The following is a 20,160-nucleotide window of genomic DNA, read 5'->3' as shown; positions in this document are numbered from 1 at the left end:
TCCTGTAGCCACTCATTAGCAGAGTCCTTTCCTAGCCCTTAATGAATTCAGCGTCTCAGTGGTCTCAGGAGGTAAGGAAGGGTGTTGTCACCCCATGTTATGGATCATGGCAGGTGAACGTCCACATCTCCTTATCCCCACGTCTCAGGTGGGGAAACTGAGGCACAGCCAGATACTGACTTGCTCCAGGCAACATTGGACATGGAAGCAGCATCTGCTGCAGGCAGACGTGTCTGTGTCACAGGGACATGGCACAGGCTTTGGGCACACGCCTGGACTCCAGATGAGCTCTTGAGGCTCTGAGGTCACATCGAGTTTGGCAGCTCTGTCCGTGTGCACATTGTCAAGTAATTTAAAGTTCAGAGTCAACAATGAGGCAAGGTGTGGAGCAGCCGTAAATCAACAGGCTGTTTGCTCTCGCACACACTGCTCCGGGAGTGCGGGAGCGTTTGCGTAATAACAAAGCCAGGGCTGACACCGCCGGAGAGGGCTCTTTCACATAACCCGCCCCTGTGCCAGGACTCCGTCAGAGCTGTGGGAAGGGGAGGCCAAAGCAGGGAGTGAATCCCATAAATCCTTCCCCATGGCCCCATGGGGAGGGGGAGCAGCCAAGTGGTGATCCGTGTGCGGGGCCCACTCCAGAGGCACAGCCCTGTGCAACCGAGTGTGTGATCTACACACAGTCCCACCTATGTCATGCACAGGCTGGAGATCTGCATGCCCAGCCAGCTACCGGCGGTCACCTGAGTGCACAGCAGGGGAGCTGAGTGCAGAGCTGAGGCGCACTGATCGCATGTCTTTGTCTGGGGTCCGGAGCAGGTGTCAGCACCAGACAACAGTGAGGTCTTTACACCCAGGGTTGGCTCCAGGCACCAGCGAAGGAAGCAGGTGCCTGAGATGGCCAATAGAAAGGGGCGGCACTCCATCCGTTTTTGGGGCAGCACGTCTGGGTTGTCGGCGGCAGCGGCACTTCTGCGGCAGCTCATTCGGCCCGCGTCAGTCTTCAGTGGCAATTCGGCAGCGGGTCCTTCACTCCCTGTCTTCCTCCTTGTGACGAAGTGGGACTGTTCTTAATGTTTCCTCTGAATACTGTGTGGGTGCCTCAGTTTCCCCTTTGCATTTCTTAAGTCTCCAGTGTGCATAAATGGCTGACAATCTGTCTCCTGGCAACAAATGGCCAGGGCCCTTCCCCCTGTAAGGGAATGGTTAAAAATGAACAAAGATCAGGTGACCACCTGGCTGGGGAAAGAGACAAAGGCCAGAGAGGAGGGGCTGGAGGGGGTTTCAGTTTGGAGTTGGCTGGCTATGGGAAGTGAGGGTAGATGACGGTGTCTGCCTCACTGGGCCCCAGAATAGACCCAGCTGAGGGGTCCCGTTCTCTGTATCTACAAGCTCTGTTTTAGACTGTTCCTGTCATCGAATAAACCTCTGTTTTACTGGCTGGCTGAGAGTCACGTCTGACTGTGAAGTGGCGGTGCAGGACCCTGTGGCTTCCCCAGGACCCCGCTGGGGTGGACTCGCTGTGGGAAGCGCACAGAGGGGCAGAGGATGCTGAATGCTCCAAGGAGAGACCCAGGAGGTGAAGACGTGGGAGCTTCTTGCCCTGAACAAGTCTGCTCCAAGGGAGAGGAGGGTCCCCAAAGTCCTGACTGGCTTGGTGGGGAGCAGGTCCAGAGCATCGCCTGGGGACTCTGTGACGACTCCTCGGCAGCACTGCTTTTTTTTTTTTTTCTGCTGCTTGGGGTGGCAAAAAGCTGGAGCCGGCCCTGCTTACGGCAGGACTTGGGCCATGGGGAAGACCGATGCCTCAGCACCTTTCAACTGCATCACAGTTACACTGTCCAGCCCTCGTCCCCCACAGCAGCCAGTGACAGTTGGCTTTGATGATGTAAACTTCTAGCTTTGGTTTCCATTGGCTGGTGCTGTTGTCACTCAATAGCCTTGCTAGAGAGCTGCCTTGATGGTGCCCCGGTTTCTTAGCTTGGAGCAGACTCTGGTTCTACCGGTGAAGCAGAAGCAAGTGCTCTCGCTGAAGAGGTGCCCGTTCACATTCCCCTCTGGTCACAACAGCACATGGAGCTGGACTGCACCATAGCAGCTCCCGGCGGGCTCTCTGCATCCCTATGCTGGAGAGGATGGCGAGGGGTGTCCATTTCCACCAGAGGGACTGGCGCAGGGACATGGCATTTGGGAAAGCCTAAGGTGACCTGAGACAATCCCCAAGAGTGGCAGGCAGGTTGTCAGTTCTTGTGGCAGGGAGCAGCTTGTGTTCTGTTTGTACAGCCCCTAGCACCACAAGGCTGCGGTCCATAATGGGGGCTCCGAGGTGCTATGATCATACAGATATCAGCCAATACCAGGCAACACGCTAAAGGGTGCTTCCTCTTCCACCGCAGCCAGGAAATCCTGGGAGAGGCCATTGTTTGGCCTGCCGAGGACCCCGTGTGCTGCCCACACATGGGACACAGGAACTGACCAGTTACGAGTTGCCAGCAGCAAACCTCTCCCCATGGTGGACCCAGGCCTGTTAGAAGGGCTTGGGGGAGTTGACTTCAGCAGGGCTGAAGACTGCCACAAAGAGCCCCGCTGAGCAAGGGGGCTGCACCCCTAGGCCTAATCAGACTGCCCCTTGCAAAGGAGACGCCGCTGTCCTGTCTGCCTTGGCAGGAGAGTCAGAGCTGGCCCTGTGAGCCCATGGGCTTGGTGCTAAGGGCTTGGGAGATCAACAGCAGAACCTCAACGTGTCTCCAAGGGGATCTGAGCCAACTGGCCAATGTGATGAACTGGGAATGTTGTTAATGTTTTCTCTGAATACTGTGTTGGTGCCTCAGTGTCCCCTATGCAGTTCTTAATATCTAGGTGGTGGAATAAGGGTGTGTGATTGTTGCAGAGGAAGGGGCTGTGATGGGTTGGATCACAGAAACCCCTTGGGAGTGCCAACCGATGTGCCAAGACTACTTCTATCCCTCTGGAATTTCTCGGGGCTGGACCCCACTCCCTTGTGAAGTTCCACCCATGCAGAGACTTTCCGGCCCCCATCTTGGGGAGAGAGTTTTATCTCTTACTAGCGTAGCAAGAACAACATTTTTAATGGGGTGCTCTGGACCCCTTTGGGCACCCCACTTTCTGTTCCCAACAGGTCAGCTGGATGGACCCCCTCCTCCAGAAGACCTGACCCCCAAGTTTTCCTTAAAACCTGGTCCACAGGAGAGGGGGCTGACAGCTTAAATGCAGACTTTTCACCCTCTTCCTGGGGAAGTCCCTCCTGACAAAAGTGGGCAGACTCTCTGGCCCCCCCTCACTGTCCATCTGGGCTTCCTCCTCTGGGTTCCCCTCGGGGTCAGACACTCTTGTGTCCCCCAAAAGGGAAGGTGACCCTGCTCCAGCTGTGGGCTCACAGCTACCAGCTATGACAGACCTGTGACTGGCCAGCAAAATTTCCCCCCTTTTGCTCAGATTGGGCTGGCACCCAGCTAGAGAGTCCTTGGGGTCTGTTCCTGCTGCAGCGATCCCCAGGACCCCAACTTCCACCTTTGGGACACATGCTTCTGTGCACCCCAGGGCAGGCCCTGCCCCCTGCTGACCTGCAACTTCCTGGCAGTCAGCAGCTGTGGTAGCCCTCCTGTTACAAGGTGGTACATTCCCCTCCCCCGGGGAAATGATTACGGGACAGGAGCTGGCTTTGTCCAGCCCTTCCCTCTGGAACTTCCCTTGAGCCCCGGGACTAGCCCTGCTCCCGAAGCTGTATCCTTTACTGCTGCAGAGGAATCCAAGAGACACCCTCCTATTCCACCAGCAGTCCATGTGACCTCCCACCCCCACGGGGCTTTTAGCACAAGATTCCTTCTCACTGCTAACAAACTGTGGGATAGATTTTGCCACATTAAAGAAATCGTTCCCCAGTAGAAATGGTGCAAAATTGTGTGCCACCGTTGCAACAGTCAGTCTGGCCTGCAAATCCCAAGTTTGCATGTGTACTTTAGCTAAAGGCGCAAGGACTTTGTAACCCCCAACCAGCTCTAATTCTGCCATTTTACCTGGCAACAAATCCTCCTTGATCAGGTCCCTCCTGACTACAGAAATCTCAGCACCCGTGTCCCTTAATCCCCGAAGCACTGCACCATTGATTTTATCAGCAGGCATATGCTCATTGCTTGGTGGTGTGGAAGCAGGCTTTACATATCCTGTGTGGAAAGAGGCCACACCCTGGCTCTGAGAAGTTGCAGCTTCATGTGTTACTTGTTGCCTGTTTCCACTCAGCAAGGGACACTCACTCCTCAGGTGCTCAGTGGACTCACAATGCCAGCACCTCCTGGGCTCCTCTGTTTGCACAGGGAATTTGGGACGAGTACCAGGGGAATGGGGAGGTGACTGCCCAGCCTCTTTTTTCCCAGATCCAGGGGTAAAACATTGATTCTGCCTTCTCCCAACCCTGTACCCCTCTGTCAGAGGTTTCTGTTTGATTGCAGCTTGTGCTTGCTCATAAGAGTCTGCACACCCAGCTAATTCATCCACTGCATTTACTTTTTTGTCCCACAAATACTGTTTTACCTCATCACTGCACACATTCAGGAAGTGTTCCTGAGCAACCAGATCACACATCCCTTCAAAGCTTGTAACGCCTTTCCCCTGCACCCATTTATCTACCAAATCTCTCATTTCATTGGCATAAGCCACATTACTTAATCCAGATCCCCTCTTAAGACTCCTGAATTTAACCCTGTAGGTTTCGGGTGTAACCTGAAACTGTTTCAAAACCAGTTCCTTAAATTTACCATAGTTTGAAGCATCATCAATAGGCATCTTATTGAATATGTCCAGAGCTCTGCCAGTCAATTTTGCTATAAATGTGGTCATCTTCTGATCTTCAGGGATGGCATGGAGGGTGCACAGTCTCTCAAAGGTGGTGAAATACTCGGCAATATCGCTGGACTCATTATACTGTGGACACACTCACTCCCATTTATGGATTTTTGGGGAAGTGGAGCCAGCAGGTGGAGGGTTTTGTCTCCTCAGCTCCATAACAGCCAGTTCATGTTTCTGGGCCTCCATAGCCCTCTTGTGGGCAGTCTCTTCCCTTGCATTTTCTGCCTCCAGAACACTAATTTCTAATTGTCTTAGTTCTAGCCGTCTCTTATGTTCATTTTCTTTCTCTTTTGCTTCCAGTTTGAACAGCTTTAGTTTATTAGCGATGTCACTAGTACTCATTTTCCTGCTTTCTTGTGCTAGGCCACACCCCTCTGCAGTTCACTGAAACTGAGATGCTTAATTAACAGAGACTTTCACAGTGCCCAGTGTTCAGCTTTTCTGGATAATTTGCAACCTGTGCAGTTTTAGCTTCTTCTGACCTTCAATCTTATTTATTTTGCTTCCTTTTCTGTCCCTACTTCTCTTTCCCAAAATAAGCAAACAGAAAATAACAAACCAGTAATCACTTTGTCTGTTCTCCAGCCACCACACCCAAAACTCACTTAAAATCACTACCAGTACCTCAAAGCAATCAGCTGTGCATGGATCCTGCTCGACTATGCCACTGTGACAGGTTGGATCACAGAAACTCCCTTGGGAGTGCCAACCGATGTGCCAAGACTACTTCTATCCCTGTTTTCCCTGCCAGCTTAGGACTTCAGCACCCTGTCCTGCTGAGCCACACACTCTTGTCTACTTCAACAAAGACCCAGAGGCTGAATTACCTGCCCCAAAGCTGCAGGTTTACCTGAAAACAGCTCACAGAAGTGTGCTTGTCTTTAGCACCCAGATGCCCAACTCCCAATGAGGTCTAAACCTAAATAAATCCGTTTTACCCTGTATAAAGCTTATACAAGGTAAACTCATAAATTGTTCGCCCTCTGTAACACTGATAGAGAGATATGCACAGCTGTTTGATCCCCTAGGTATTAATACATACTCTGAGTTAATAAATAAAAAAAGTGATTTTATTAAATACAGAAAGTAGGATTTAAGTAGTTCCAAGTAGTAACAGACAGAACAAAGTAAGTCACCAAGCAAAATAAAATAAAATGCGCAAATCTATGTCTAATCAAACTGAATACAGATAAGATCCTCACCAGTTCCAGAATGCTCCCTTTTACAGGCTAATCTCCTTTTAGCCTCGGTCCAGCAATCACTCACACCCCTTGCACACTGTCCTTTGTTTCAGTTTTCCTGTCAGTATCAGGGGTGGAGGTGGGGGTGGAGAGGCTCCTTCTTTAGCCATCTGAAGACCCATGGAGGGGTCTCCCAGGGATTTAAATAGACTCTCTCTTGTGGGTGGAGACCCCCTCCTCCCCCTGTGTAGAATCCACTCACAAAATGGAGATTTGGGAGCACATGGGCAAGTCACCTGCCCATGCATGACTCAGGACTTGCAGGGAGCAGCCATTACCCACATGTTCCCTTGAATGTCCTCAGGTAGACTTCTTATGTGGATTGGAGTCTTCCAAGCTCTTTTGTCTGTTAAATGCTTCCTGATTGAGCACATTCCTTTTCCAAGAAGTGACCAAGCAATTATACAGCCAATGTTCATAACTCTGAACACACAAATGGTGCCTGCATACAACTAGGATGAACATAACCAGTAGATCATAACCTTTACATAAATATATTACATGGCATATGTAGCAAAACTCTATTCCAGTTACATCATATATACCTTTGTAAGCACACCCCATAAAGCCTTATGGGGTACACTGTCACAGTGGCCAGTGCACCTAAATGCCTGACACTCTGTCTCCTAGCAACTGATGGCCTGGGCCCCTCCTCTGCAAAGGTGCCAGCTGAAGGTGTTGGAGACAAAGAGATCAGATGACCTCCTGGCCCGGGAAAGGGGCTGAGCAGAGAGGAGGGGCTGGAGGGGGTCGTTAGTCTGGAGCTGGCTGGGGTCGAGGAGTGAAGTGCAGACGTGGGGGGTCTGGCTCACTGCCCCCACAAAATGGACCCGGCTGAAGGGTCCTGTTCTCTGTACCTACAAGCTCTGTTTTAGACCCTGTTCCTGTCATCGAATAAACCTCTATTTTACTGGCTGGCTGAGAGTCATGTCTGACTGCAAAGTTGGGGCGCAGGACCCTGTGGCTTCCCCAGGACCCACCTGGGCGGGCTCGCTGTGGGAAGCGCACGGAGGGGCAGAGGATGCTGAATGCTCCAAGGAGAGACCCAGGAGGTGAAGCTGTGTGAGCTTCTTGCCCTGCAGACCGTCTGCTCCAAGGGAGAGGAGGCTCCCCAAAGTCCTGCCTGGCTTGGTGGGGAGCAGTTCCAGAGCATTGCCCGGGGAATCCGTGGCAGCCTCTGCCCAGCTCAGCCTGCGGGATGCGCCTGTAGGCTCAGGAAGCACTTGGAGCTGCACCGATCGCGGAGCTCCAAAGAGTCGGCCCCTTTGCTTCCCCTTGGCTGTTGGGAGCAGCCAGTGTTCCAGCTACTGGCCAGTGCCCGCTGAACTACGTGCCTCCCCTCGGCCTCCAGAGCAGTGGGTCCTGTTAGCTAGTGACATGTCGTCTTTACCAGTTTGCCTGGGGAGGCGCATTGCGTCCTGGCGCTTCTCTTCCCTGCTGCCTGGAGGCTTTCCACACTATGGAGGCAGTTAGAGACCCAGCCTCGCTGCTGTTTCTGTTACCACAGTGCCCCAGTGTGCCCGGTGTTGTTCAAACACAGAGCATGCCAGGCCCTGCCCCAAAGGGCTGACCACCTCTGTATGAGATAGGAAACCATGGCCGGGCCAGCCAGAGCAAGGGGAGGGCACAAGGAAACAAGGAGACAACAATGGTCGGCCCCGAGGAGGAGTAACACCTGTAAGTAATGCCTATTGCTGTTGCAGAGAGGTTTGCCCCGGGTGAATCGGCCCCTCATCACCTCGCCGCACTCAAGCACCCTCAGGTCTGCGATGCCTCATCCAGGTACGAAGGTTCCTCCACCTTACGGAGCCCATGAGCATGGAGTAACCTAGAGTCATGACTCCAGGCACAGCCAGCTAGAAAGCAGTGCTCTGGGCATTGTCTGATGGTACTGATGTACCCACAGCAAATCCATCTTCACCTTCCTGTTACAGGCTTCCCTCTGTTTCCCCTTGTAAGTAAGGGGGACCTTGGTTGTTGGTTCATCCGTTCTGGAGGCGTCAGGCAGAGATCACTGTGCTGACATCAGAGTGTATGTACGAGGTACCAGGCTGCTCACAGGGATAAGGACTGGGTTGGGGACAGCTGAAACTGCCCAGGGCGGTAAGAGGAGCCACCTCCAGTTAGCAGTTCAGGACCTGGCTGCTGACGCCCTGTGGCCAAAGCAAAGGGGCACCGGGTAGGGGCTCCTGTTGATGGTTAGCTGGCCTTGGCGGGATGGCCACCCGAACCCCCTCGGACCTTTATAACAAGCCATCGTAGGCTCAAGGCAGCCGGGAGCCAGAGATGTGCTCCACAGCAGAAGGTGACAGGTAAGCCGGAGAGCAGGCTGGAGTGAGGCCCCTGCTTTCTGTGACCCCTGTGCCGGGAGATGGATTAGCGGCTGGCTGGACACTGATGGAGAATTGGCTGCACCCAGAGACACCAAATAACCTTTCCATTCTCCTGCCCGGCGAGTTGAAGGAGTCTGTTCCCAGCTGGGAGTGCCATTTCCCCCTCACTGTCACCAGAGTCACTGGCAGGTTTACACCGAGCCCAAGGTTACACCATGACCCCTGGGAGATTAACTGCTAAAAGACCTGTTCTGGTTGGAGCAGCCTCCAGCCAGCTGGCGCGCCTGAGGGGGAATTAACTTGCTGGCATCAGCTCCGAGAAAGGAGCCCGGACTCATGCTTGGATTCGGTCCAGAGCCTCGGCATTTCTACCTGGGAGCAGGAAAGAGTCTGACTCTCTTTCTGTGTGTGACATTTCCCAAGATGCTCACATTCCGCCTGCAGGGCTGGGCCGTCACAGCAGAACTAGGTTGCTTCCTGGTCAGGATGTCGTCTCCCCCTTCCTGCATCATTTTGTACATGAACAGTGCAGGTGGCAGGCTGCTCCTCAAAAGCCAGGCTGCCAGCGGAGCTCCCCAAGTGCCTGTAGCTCTCCCGGCCTGGCTCTCACCACGGTGCAGGTCCAGATCCGGCAGCTCTGAGGGGTGCTGGACCCAGGAGCCCAAAGGAGCTTGGTGTCTGCTGACAGCTGGCAGACCCAGTCCCAGCCCGCATGGTGCTTCTGGTGAGATGTTACTGACGGGCACACGGCAGCTCCCACGAGCCCACGCGGGAGGCAGAGGGCTACCTGGCCCGCTCCTGCTACCTGGGCTCTGGCAGGGGGCTCCCCCCACAGCAGGATTGGCATGATGACACAGTGAGGTTGTTCGGGCTCCACAGACCTGGACAGGATGTGGCCCGTTGCCATCCCTGGGTGCACCCTTGGATTTAGGGGGACGGGGCCCTGTAGGCAATTCTGGTTCCTTGCGAGTAGCAGTGAGGTTAGCCAGTGGAACCCCCCCAACACACGCACACACACGCACCCCCGTGCAGGGAGAGGGGTAAATGATTACAAGCTGTGGCTTGTCTAATTGCTGCGGCTCCCAGGGAGGTGACCCCAGGCGACCTTTCCCCTGTTCCACAGCATTTCTCAGCTGTGGGAGGGGGGATGCCCTGACTTGTTTTGTTTTGGTTTTTGCTCCCGTCTCTGGCCCTTTCCTTTCGCTCTCCGAGCAGGGGAGGCTCTGAGATGTGGGGAGAACGAAGGGCCCTGCCCAGAGTCAGATACGCTCTAGAGTGTGGCCTGGCTCGCCCCCCCCCACCCATGACAGAAAGGCCAGACCCTAGCCCCAGTCCCAGGGAGGAAGGGAAGCCCATTTCCTGCTGCTGCCTGGCGCTGTCCTAGGGCCAGGAGGGGGCTGCAGGAACCCCTCTGAGGGGGCCAGCGGGACCGGGGGCTCGTTCAGTGCAGTACTGGCGCTGAAGGGCCAGAGAGCTGCTCCCCATACTGGGCTTTGCGTTCTGAGCTCCCCCGCCTCAGGGAGACCCCGGCCACCGCACCGCATTGCCGATGGCTGCCAGCGGGGCTGCAGGTGGAATCCACGGCTCCGTGCCCTGAGTGTGTGGCCAATGCTCTCCACCTGAGGCACCACCACTTCCCTACACTCCCTCGATAGTTCCTGCCCCCATCCTCTAGCCCAGTCACCATCACCTGACCTGTCTCCCGGCTGCTCCTGGGCACCCTGGCCCAGCCCCAGGCCAGCCTCTGTGCTGGGAGCCAGAGGAAGGGGGGAGCGTCAGACTCAGACACAGCATCACCAGGAAGACATGAGCTCTGGTCAGGGCCGTGATCTCTGCCTGGCACCCCAGCTCAGCTGCAGCAGGGCCGTGCCCCTGCACTCAGGATCAAGGCACCAGGGTATAGCGCTGCCCACCCACCCCTCCATCTGCTCCCAGTGCACCCAGCCCCTCCCAGCGACACACACATGGCAGGGAACCCTGTCACCACCTCCCGCCCCGAGCTCCCAGGGCCAGTCCTGGGCTTCTCCGCCAGGCGTGCGGGTCACAGGGGGACTAGGCTGGGCTGCCGCTGGCTGCACTCACCCTGGGGCCTGGGCCTGCGTTGTCCAGTCGCAGGCGGCAGCTCGGCCCAGAGGGCCAGGAGCCCCGCGAGGAGGAGGAGGATGGTCCCTGGCTTCATGGTGCTGCTGGTGTGAGTGCCCAGCGCTGAGCCCGGCCGGATTTATACTCGCTGGGGCCTGGCTGGGTGAGCAGGAGGTGTCTGGGTGCTGAGACATGGCCTTTCATTTCACTGTTGGCCAGAAGCCGGGGCTGGCCCAGCCCGGCCCTGCCCCAGGCAGTGTCATGATCTGAGAAATCATTTACCACGGCACTGTTCCAGCTGCACCAGGGCGCCTGCGGGGGTTCGGGGGGGCTGGAGTAACCCAGCCACCCATTCTCGTCAGTAAAGAAACGTGTGTCCGAGCGCTGCCTGAGACAGCCCAGTGCCAGGCCCTGGGAAACGCTGGGTCCCTTTGGGGGACCCTCACTGGCTCCTCCCTGTCCCAAAGAGCTTGCCCCTCACCAGGTTAACTTGGGTGCCGGGCAAGAGCAGAGACTTGAGCCAGGCTAGTCAGGGAGCCCAGAGCAGCTCAGCGGGCAGTGCCAGGGGCTCAGCACCATACACTAGTGCTGGCACTCTCTGCTCCTGGCCCAGGCAGCGTCTGAGACTGGGCCATTGTGTCGCACATGCTCAGGGAGGCTGCCTGGGCCTGGTCTTTGACTGTTTGGGCCCAGAGCCCCGCCCCAGCTTTGAACGCACCTTTGCCACGACTGCACATGCAGGCTGGCTAGGTGCAGACACACAGGCCCTTAGCCAGCCATTCACAGGCACGACTCCCCCACTTAGTGCATGCTCACTGTGATTGCACATGCAAACGACGCACACACATTTTTGCATGGCCACCTTGTGAAAATCTGGGTATCTGTGCATATGCTCAGCCAGCTCCCTCTGCCATCTTGCACCGCCCTGCGGCAGGGCTGCCAGCCACGGGCATGTACAGCCCCTGCATCCCCCTAAGGAAGCAGCAACTATGGGAGAAAATGAAACTTGGGTGCTCTGGAGATCTGCAGGCACCTGGTGCTGGCGTGGCATAATGGCAGGGCGTGATTCTGTGCTGCTCCTAGGGCCATCCCTGTGGGCACTGCTCTAAGGGGGGTTTTCTGCTTGGCCCAAGCGCCCTTGGCTGCAGTGGTGTCTGTCCCTGGGCTCTCTCAGGGGAGCGTAGGAGGTCCCAGTGGGTGTTGTCTACAGCAGACCTGCACTGAGGCAGCTAGCAGAGGTGGGACACGTTCTAGCCCTCTGTTATGTAGTAAGTAACAGCATGGTTGGTATGTGCCCAGCACCCCTGCCCTCCCCTGGGTGGAATCGCAGCAGCCCACCTGTGTGTCATGGGCCCAGTACTGCTAGCATCTAGTGGAGAGGCTGCTTCAGCTCAGGTGGCAGGGCGCTGTGCTTGGGGAGCAGGAGGCTGGAGTTCTAGCGGAGCTCGGTGAGTGACATGGCAGCCACGCTGCCCAGTTCACCACCTGCCAAGGAAAGAGCCGTGAGCACTACGCTCTCGCACCCACTAACTTTAAAAGCATCTGTGTCAAGCCCTCTCCCTCAGAAGCATCGGCCTGGGTTTGCTGGAAGGTGAGGGGCTGTCACGGAGTCCCCGGGCGATGCTCTGGAACTGCTCCCCACAAGCCAGTCAGGACTTTGGGGAGCCTCCTCTCCCTTGGAGCAGACTGTCTCCAGGGCAAGAAGCTCACACGTCTTCACCTCCTGGGTCTCTCCTTGGAGCATTCAGCATCCTCTGCCCCTCCGTGCGCTTCCCACAGCGAGTCCACCCAGGCGGGGTCCTGGAGAAGACACAGGGTCCTGCAACCCCACTTTGCAGTCAGACGTGACTCTCAGCCAGCCAGTAAAACAGAGGTTTATTCGATGACAGGAACAGGGTCTAAAACAGAGCTTGTAGATACAGCGAACCGGACTCCTCGGCCAGGTCCATTCCGGGGCACAGTGAACCAGACCCTCACATCTGCACTTCACTCCTCGTCCCCAGCCAGCTCCAGACTAACAACCCCCTCCAGCCCCTCCTCTCTGCTCAGCTCCTTTCCTGGGCCAGGAGGTCACCTGATCCCTTTGTCTCCAACACCTTCAGCTGGCACCTTTGCAGAGGAGGGGCCCAGGCCATCAGTTGCTAGGAGACAGAGTGCCAGGCATTTAGGTGCACTGGCCCTTTGCTCTGCAGCAATCACACACCCTTATCCCAACACCTAGATATTAAGAACTGCATAGGGGACACTGAGGCACCAACACAGTATTCAGAGCAAACATTAAGAACATTCCCAGTTCGTCACGGGGCAATAAGTGTCCATGGCCAGTTGTGCCTGGGTCTTTCTGCTCCAACTGCCAGCAGGGGGCAAATCAGTGCCGGGATGGGGCTGTGTTCTATCAAGTTGGTTTGTGGGCCACCGGACGGGATCAGCACCATTCCCGAGCTGGAGCAGTGCACAGGCTTGTGGGTAGGGGCCTGGCGGCTGTGGGTGTGAGTGGCTGTGTGGGTCAGTTCGATTCCTTTTCGCCCAGTCTGAGCTGGCTGGAGTCTCTCCAGGGACACTTTAGGGAGGCCCCATGGGGTCTCAGCAGCTCCCCGTGGGGCCAATCGCCCCCCAGGATCTGGAGCTACAGCTACCTTCAGATAGTCCAGGGCTTGTAAGTTTCCCTGGAGAAACATCACCTGCTGTCCTAGGCTTTTGGTCTCTCTGATCCCCTCTGGAAACCGGCTGTCCTGGCGTAGGCGTTAACCAGCCCTGCCAGGCCTTTTGAAGTGCCGTCCCATGCCTTGGGGTTCGGAATCAAGGAACAAGAGCAACATCAAAGCACCATGCCACCTGCTCCCCAGCTAGGAGGGCACTGTCTCTGTGTGCCCGTGCTCACGCGGCACAGGGCAAAGCTAGAGGCAGCACCTTGAGTCTCACGGAGCGGGATGCGGCTTCTGGTGCCTGGCTGGCTCATTTCTCCCTGCAGCAGAGGTGCTCGGCTAACTTTTTTGAGGGCTTTGGGGGCAGCACGGTCGCCCTCTCAGGAGGCAGGAAACCACCTCGGGGTGGGGGACACTTTGGACCCCATGGCTGATGGGATGTTGCGACAAAGTGGGGATATTCTTAATGTTTTCTCTGAGTACTGTGTGGGTGCCTCCGTTTCCCCTATGAATTTCTTAGGTATCTAGGTGAGGGGATCAGGATGTGTGATTGTTGCAGAGCCCAAGAAGGCCCCTGTAATACTGTCTGCACAGAGAATGGCCGACACTCTGTCTCCTGGCAACTAATGGCCAGCAGGGGCGGCTCTGTGTATTTTGCCACCCCAAGCATGGCAGTCAGGCGGCTTTCGGCGGCGCTCCTGTGGGAGGTCTGCTGGTCCCGCGGCTTTGGCGTACCCGCTGCCGAATTACCGTCGAAGCTGTGGGACCAGCGGACGTGCCGCAGGCAAGCCACCGAAAGCTGCCTGACTGCTGCCATCATAGCAACCAGCAGGCCGCCCCCCGCGGCCTGCCACCCCAGGCACACGCTTGGTGTGCTGGTGCCTGGAGCTGCCCCTGATGGCCGGAGCCCCTACTCTTCAAGGTGCCAACTGAAGATGTTAGTGAACAAAGAGATCAGGTGACTCCCTGGCCTGGGAAAGGGACAAAGCCCAGAGAAGGGGGGCTGGAGAGTGAGTCAGTTTGGAGCTGGCTGCGGAGGTGAAGTGAGCGCAGACGTGGGTGTCTGGCTCGCTGCCCCACTCCTAGGATGGACCCGGCTGAGGGGTCCCGTTCTCTGTACCTACAAGCTCTGTTTTAGACCCTATTCCTGTCATCGAATAAACCTCTGTGTTACTGGCTGGCTGAGAGTCACGTCTGACTGCAAAGTGGGGGTGCAGGACCCTGTGGCTTTCCCAGGATCCCACTGAGGTGGGCTCGCTGTGGGAAGCGCACGGAGGGGCAGAGGATGCTGAATGCTCCAAGGTCAGACCCAGGAGATGAAGCCGTGTGAGCTTTTTGCCCTGCAGACAGTCTGCTCCAAGGGAGAGGAGACTCCCCAAAGTCCTGACTGGCTTTGTGGGGAGCAGTTCCAGAGCATCACCAGGGGACTCCGTGACAGACGTTTGTCTCTGACTCCAGTGGGACCTGGATTTGGCTTCTCTGTCATTTGTGTTGAGAATGGCCACAATCTGACTGCCCCCTCTTATCCCACGGCCGCCAGCAGCACAATGGATATGCTTGAGAAGCGCACACAGCACCTTGTGCTTTCTGGGACATCTTGACCTCAGTCTGTCTGTTCGTCTGACCACTGCGCTCAGCCCCCATCCTGCAGACATGAAGGCTCGTGCTGCCCAGTGCACATGGGAGCAGTCACCACCCCAGAACATCTGTCCTGGACAACCCCTGGCTCCCCACTGTGTCACAAAGGGGCAGCTGTTCATCGAGGGGCTAAAGCAGCTGATGGAAGCGGGGATGCAGCAGGAGCTAGCCTTATCATTCACTGGTCGCTGGAGTGAGACCAGCCGTTACGAGGTGCTGCTCCGGTATTGTGGCAATGGGAGAGGTGTGACATTTTGGGGCGATAGCAAGGATGTTAGCCCATGGGCTGAATGGGAGGGTCTCTCTGGATCACCCCAGGCATGGCACGGCTTCCCCTGCAATCCAAGGTGAGGCTGCGGTGGATTTGACAGGCTCCCATCCGCTTCCCTGCCCAGGGCGGGCTGTCCTCACATGTCAGCCAGCAAACATGCTTCTCCCTAGCGCCACAGCCCGCCCAGAGTAAAGGGGTCGTTAAACCAAAAAGTCAAGAACTGTAACACCCAACGAGCAGGGCGGGCCCCCAGTAAAGCAGCCCTGAGTGCGTCACCCGTGACGCAACCGGATGAACATTCCCTCCCCACCCTGCATGGCTGTCGCCCAGTGAGCAGGGTGGGGCGAAGGGCTGAGTGCCGCTGAGGTGGGGGCAGGTCTGTCCATGGAAATGGCTGCAACTCTCCACTCCTGTCTCTAGCCTGGTTTGGCCACGCCATCAGCGAGCAGGGTCTGCGAGGGGTCATCATTCACTGTGGCGATTCAAAGCCAGGAGCCCCTGCAGATTCCCCCGGGGTCCCCATGCAACATTCACAGGGGGGAAGCTCCCTGAAAGGCCCAAGCGGCTGGGGGCTTGGGGAGTGAGTGCTGTCGGAAAAGCAGCACCAGAGCCTTCTGGCCAATAATTGGGAGCATCAGAGATGGGGGCACCTCCCACCAGCAGCGAGTGCTCAGCCAGCCTTCCAGGCTCTGCATGCTAGCACCAAAGGAGCGCCGGGCAGGACCCACGTCTTGGGCGGTAGCAGGGTGTGATGGAATAGGGGCTGTCTGTGTGGGGAATGGGAGAGCCGGGGATGTCTTTAGGGGAGGGACAGGATCTTTAAGCCTGTAACCTAAGCCAGGTAGGGGGGAGGGGGTTAGCACCTTGGCCCGGGAAGCTGGACAAAGGAATCGGCCGGCTGGAGGAGGGGCAGTTCAGTTTCGGTTTTGGGCTGGATGAGGGGAATTCAGGGGATCCTATGCTGGACCCAGGCACCCTGAAACTCCAGAAGGACTCGATTGAGGGGTCCGAACTGTGCCTGCAAGCTCTGCTGTAACCTGTGTTCCTGTTGTCCAATAAACCTTCTGTTTTACTGGCTGGCTGAGAGTCACTGTGGGCCCCAGGAAGAGGGGTGCAGGACTGCCCCCCCCCACACTCTGTGACACAGGGGCCATCAGGGAGCTCAGCCGGGCAGGGCCCGAGCACCTCGATGCAGAGGGATTTCCCTGCATAGAGCTGATGGGGAGACTGGGCGCTCCTGAGTGGGAAGCACTGGTCTGAAGCTGAGCTCTGGGGCGAACGTGCTAAAGGCAGGGAGCCTACTTGACAGCCCTGCTCGGCAGAGTGGAGGATGCTCAAGGCTGCGTGTGGCAAAGCCCAGAGCCCAGCAGGAATAGGGGGAGCAGGGTGGATGGGAGATGGGACGAGGACTGTGCTGAGAACTGGGTCATTGCACTAAGGACAAGTTTGACAAAGCCCTGACTGGGATGATTTAGTTGGGGATTGGTCCTGCTTTGAGCAGGAGGTGGGACTAAATACCTCCTGAGGTCCCTTCCAACCCTGACATTCTATAGTTCTATGGTGCCTGGTGGCAGCTGCTGTGGGCACTGCACCGGTTCTCTGCATTGCATGGGGGGCTGGTGCGGTCCCAATGGGCTGCATGTTTGTTGGTGTCCCGGCAGACAGCTCGGAGCTGCCCCTTACCCTGCTGGGCTAGAGTGATGAGCTGGGTTTGCAGAGGGGAGAGGGGCCTGTGACTAAGTGGGACTGTTCTTAATGTTTCCTCTGAATATTGTGTGGGTCCCTCAGTTTCCCCTATGCATTTCTTAAGTCTCCAGTGTGCATAAATGGCTGACACCCTGGATCCTGGCAACAAATGGCTGGGGCTCTTCCCCCTGCGAGGGAATAGCTAAAGGTGAATGAAGAGATCGGGTGACCTCCTGGCCTGGGAAAGAGACAAAGGCCAAAGAGGGGGGGCCGAAGGGGATTTCAATTGGGGGCTGGCTTGGGACGGGAAGTGAGGGCAGATGGGGTGGTCTGCCTCGCTGGGCTTCAGAATGGACGTGGCTGAGAGGTCCTGTTCTCTGGACCTACAAGCTCTGTTTTAGACCGTGTTCCTGTCATCGAATAAACCTCTGTTTTACTGGCTGGCTGAGAGTCACGTCTGACTGCAAAGTGGGGGTGCAGGACCCTGCGGTTTCCGCCGGACCCTGCCTGGGCAGACTTGCAGTGGGAAGCGCACGGAGGGGCAGAGGATGCTGAATACTCCAAGGAGAGACCCAGGAGGTGACGCCCTGTGAGCTTCTTGCCCTGAAGACAGTCTGCTCCAAGGGAGAGGAGGCTCCCCAGAGTCCTGACTTGGTGGGGAGCAGTTCCAGAGCATCGCCCGGGGATTCCGTGACAGGGCCTCTCTGCATTTTGACAGGGAGGCTCTGGAGGGAAAGGCAGTGTGATGCTGTTCTCCCTGAGCTGCACTTCCTTGGGTCTGAGAACGTTTCCCTGTGTGATGCACCAGGCCAGTGCCCAGGCTCATCCCAGCATGGGCCTGGTCTCCTCACCAAGTGCCTGAAGATCAGGTCCATCCTGCTTCTCTCTGCCAAGTGGCAGCCACGTGAAAGTCTCCCTCAGCCTGTGTGAACTCCCCAGGCGTGTGCTGGTAAACCGTGGCCAAGCCACAGCCTGGGCCCTCTGCTGCAGGATGTAACTGTCTCCAATCTGCAGCATCACGAAAGGGCTCTCGTGCCTCTGCGCTTTGTTACCAATGGGACAAAACTACTCAAGACAGTTAAGTTCCAGGCACATTGTAAAGAGCTTCAAAAGGATCTCTCAAAACTGGGTGACTGGGCAACAAAATGGCAGATGAAAGTCAATGCTGATAAATGCAAAGTAATGCACATTGGCAAACATAATCCCAACCAGAAAAGAATCCTGTGGCACTTTGTAGACTAACAGACGTTTTGGAGCATGAGCTTTCGTGGGTGAATAATCCCAACCATACGTATAAAATGATGGGGTCTGAATTAGCTGTTACTACTCCAGAAAGATCTTGGAGTCATTGTGGATAGTTCGCTGAAAACATCCACTCAATGTGCAGCGGCAGTTAAAAAAGTGAACAGACTGTTGGGAATCATTAAGAAAGGGATAGATAATAACTGACAGAAAATATCACGTTGCCTCTATATAAATCCATGGTACAACCACACCTTGAATGCTGCATGCAGATGTGGTCGCTCCATCTCAAAAAAGAGATATTGGATTGGAAAAGGTTCAGAAAAGGGCAATACAAATGATTAGTTGCATGGAACGGCTGCTGTCTGAGGAGAGATTAATAAGACTGTTCAGCTTGGAAAAGGGATGACTAAGGGTGAATATGATAGAGGTCTATAAAATCGTGACTGGTGTGGAGAAAGTAAATAAGGGAGTGTTGTTTACTCCTTCTCATAACACAAGAACTAGGGGCCACCAAATGAAATTAATGGGCAGCAGGTTTAAAACAATCAAAAGGAAGTTCTTCTTCACACAGTGCATAGTCAACCTGTGGAACTCCTTGCAAGAAGGTTAAAAAAAGAACTAGATCAGTTCCTGGAGGACAGGTCCATCAATGGCTATTAGCCAAAATGGGCAGGGATGGTGTTCCTAGGCTCTGTTTGCCAGAGGCTGGGAATGGGCGACAGGATAGATCACTCGGTGATTCCCTGTTCTGTTCATTCCCTTTGGGGCACCTGACATTGGCCACTGGCGGCAGACAGGACACTGGGCTAGACGGACCCTTGGTCTGACCCAGTCTGGCCGCTCTGATGTTTTTATGGGTGAGTCATCTCTGGCAGGGCTGGCTTGGCAGCACTCAGAGAGGAGGTGGCTGTGCTGGGGTGGGGCAGCATGAAGGGTGAATGCTGGCACCGAGAGGCAGGGCTGGCTACAGGCTCAGGAGCAGCCCAGTGCTATGCCAGGGCAGTGACTCCTCGTGTTCCAGGCACAGTACAGCCCGTGAGAGTCGCTCCATACTGAGCCCAGCCACCCCCGCACTCAGATAGCAATGGCTGATCGAGCACAGGCCTCGTTAGTAATTAACTTTTTTCATGTCCAAAGCTCCTTATGAGCATTAATGAGGAGATGCGGAGCCACTGCACAGGGCAGTCACCCTGGCATGAAATGTTCTCTTGGCTCTCAGAGGGGAAGGGTCTTGCCTAAGGCCTCTGTGTGAGGCAGGGCAGAGCAGAGCAGAGTGGGGAGTAGGATCCAGGTGTTCCAGGTCGCCCAGCCCCCTGCTCCACAGGCAAGACAAGCCTGTTAAATTGGCTCCGGGCCCAGTCCCCTCCAAGCCAGCTGAGTGGTAGCGAGACGCAAACATCTTTATAACCCTTCCCTGCACCGGAGCCACAGCTGGCAGGAGCTGTCCTCTGCACCGAGCTCAGCACATGGCTCCCGTGGCTCGGGAGGGGCCACTCTGACTCTTGCTGGGCTCTGAGGCTGTCAGTCAGGTGAGGGGATGTCTCCTGCAGGCTGATGGGGCTTCTGGGGCCCGGGGGATTTGACCCCACGGCTGGGCTTGCTCACCCCCTCTGGCATTGCCAGGGCACTGGGACCTGCTGTGTCTGGGCTGGTTCTTCAGACCAAGTGCCGAGCCCTATTTAGCAGCCCCACGCACCAAATGAGAAGGAAGGTGCTTCTCTGCCAGTGGGGAGCTCCTGGCAGCCCCTGGCCTATTGTTGGGATGGCTGTGGCAATGTCTGTGGCTGCTGAGCATTTGCAGAAGGCCCATATTGCCTCTCAGGTGAGGCTGTGTCCAGAGGCAGAGAGCATGCAGGAGGCTGCTGGCTGGGGTGTCTCTGGCTGGGGGAGGGGAAGTCCAACTGGTCAATGCAGGACACCAACAAATGAGCCTGGACCCATCCCCGAAGGGAACCCTCTGGGCAAGTGCCCTGAGACTGATACCCCAGCACCATGCACTCGCCAGCCCAGTGCTGCAGGCTCGGTTTGCCCTCCATGCTCCCCCTCGTTACAGATTTGCCATTGGCGTTATTTTCCCTGGATACATTAGCTGCATTTGTCCAGGTCCCACCCACGTTTCCTGCTTCTCTCCTGCTCTCCTCACTGGGGCTTGC

The 20,160-nt window shown here is 56.2% G+C and overlaps 1 protein-coding gene across 2 annotated transcripts in view; it reads right to left on the bottom strand.

Annotated features, from left to right (window-relative positions):
* LOC127031020 (uncharacterized) overlaps positions 1-20,160 on the bottom strand; it is a 217,037-nt gene that overhangs the window by 115,876 nt on the left and 81,001 nt on the right. For both annotated transcript variants that reach the window (XM_050917722.1, XM_050917724.1), the window contains exon 2: positions 12,545-12,631. The gene's annotated coding sequence lies outside the window, so the exon portion shown is untranslated. The remainder of the gene's footprint in view (positions 1-12,544; positions 12,632-20,160) is intronic.

The sequence above is a fragment of the Gopherus flavomarginatus genome, chromosome 11 (assembly GCF_025201925.1).
Source record: "Gopherus flavomarginatus isolate rGopFla2 chromosome 11, rGopFla2.mat.asm, whole genome shotgun sequence".
NCBI classification, from domain to species: domain Eukaryota; kingdom Metazoa; phylum Chordata; order Testudines; family Testudinidae; genus Gopherus; species Gopherus flavomarginatus.
This window is presented reverse-complemented; position numbering and strand designations above follow the sequence as displayed.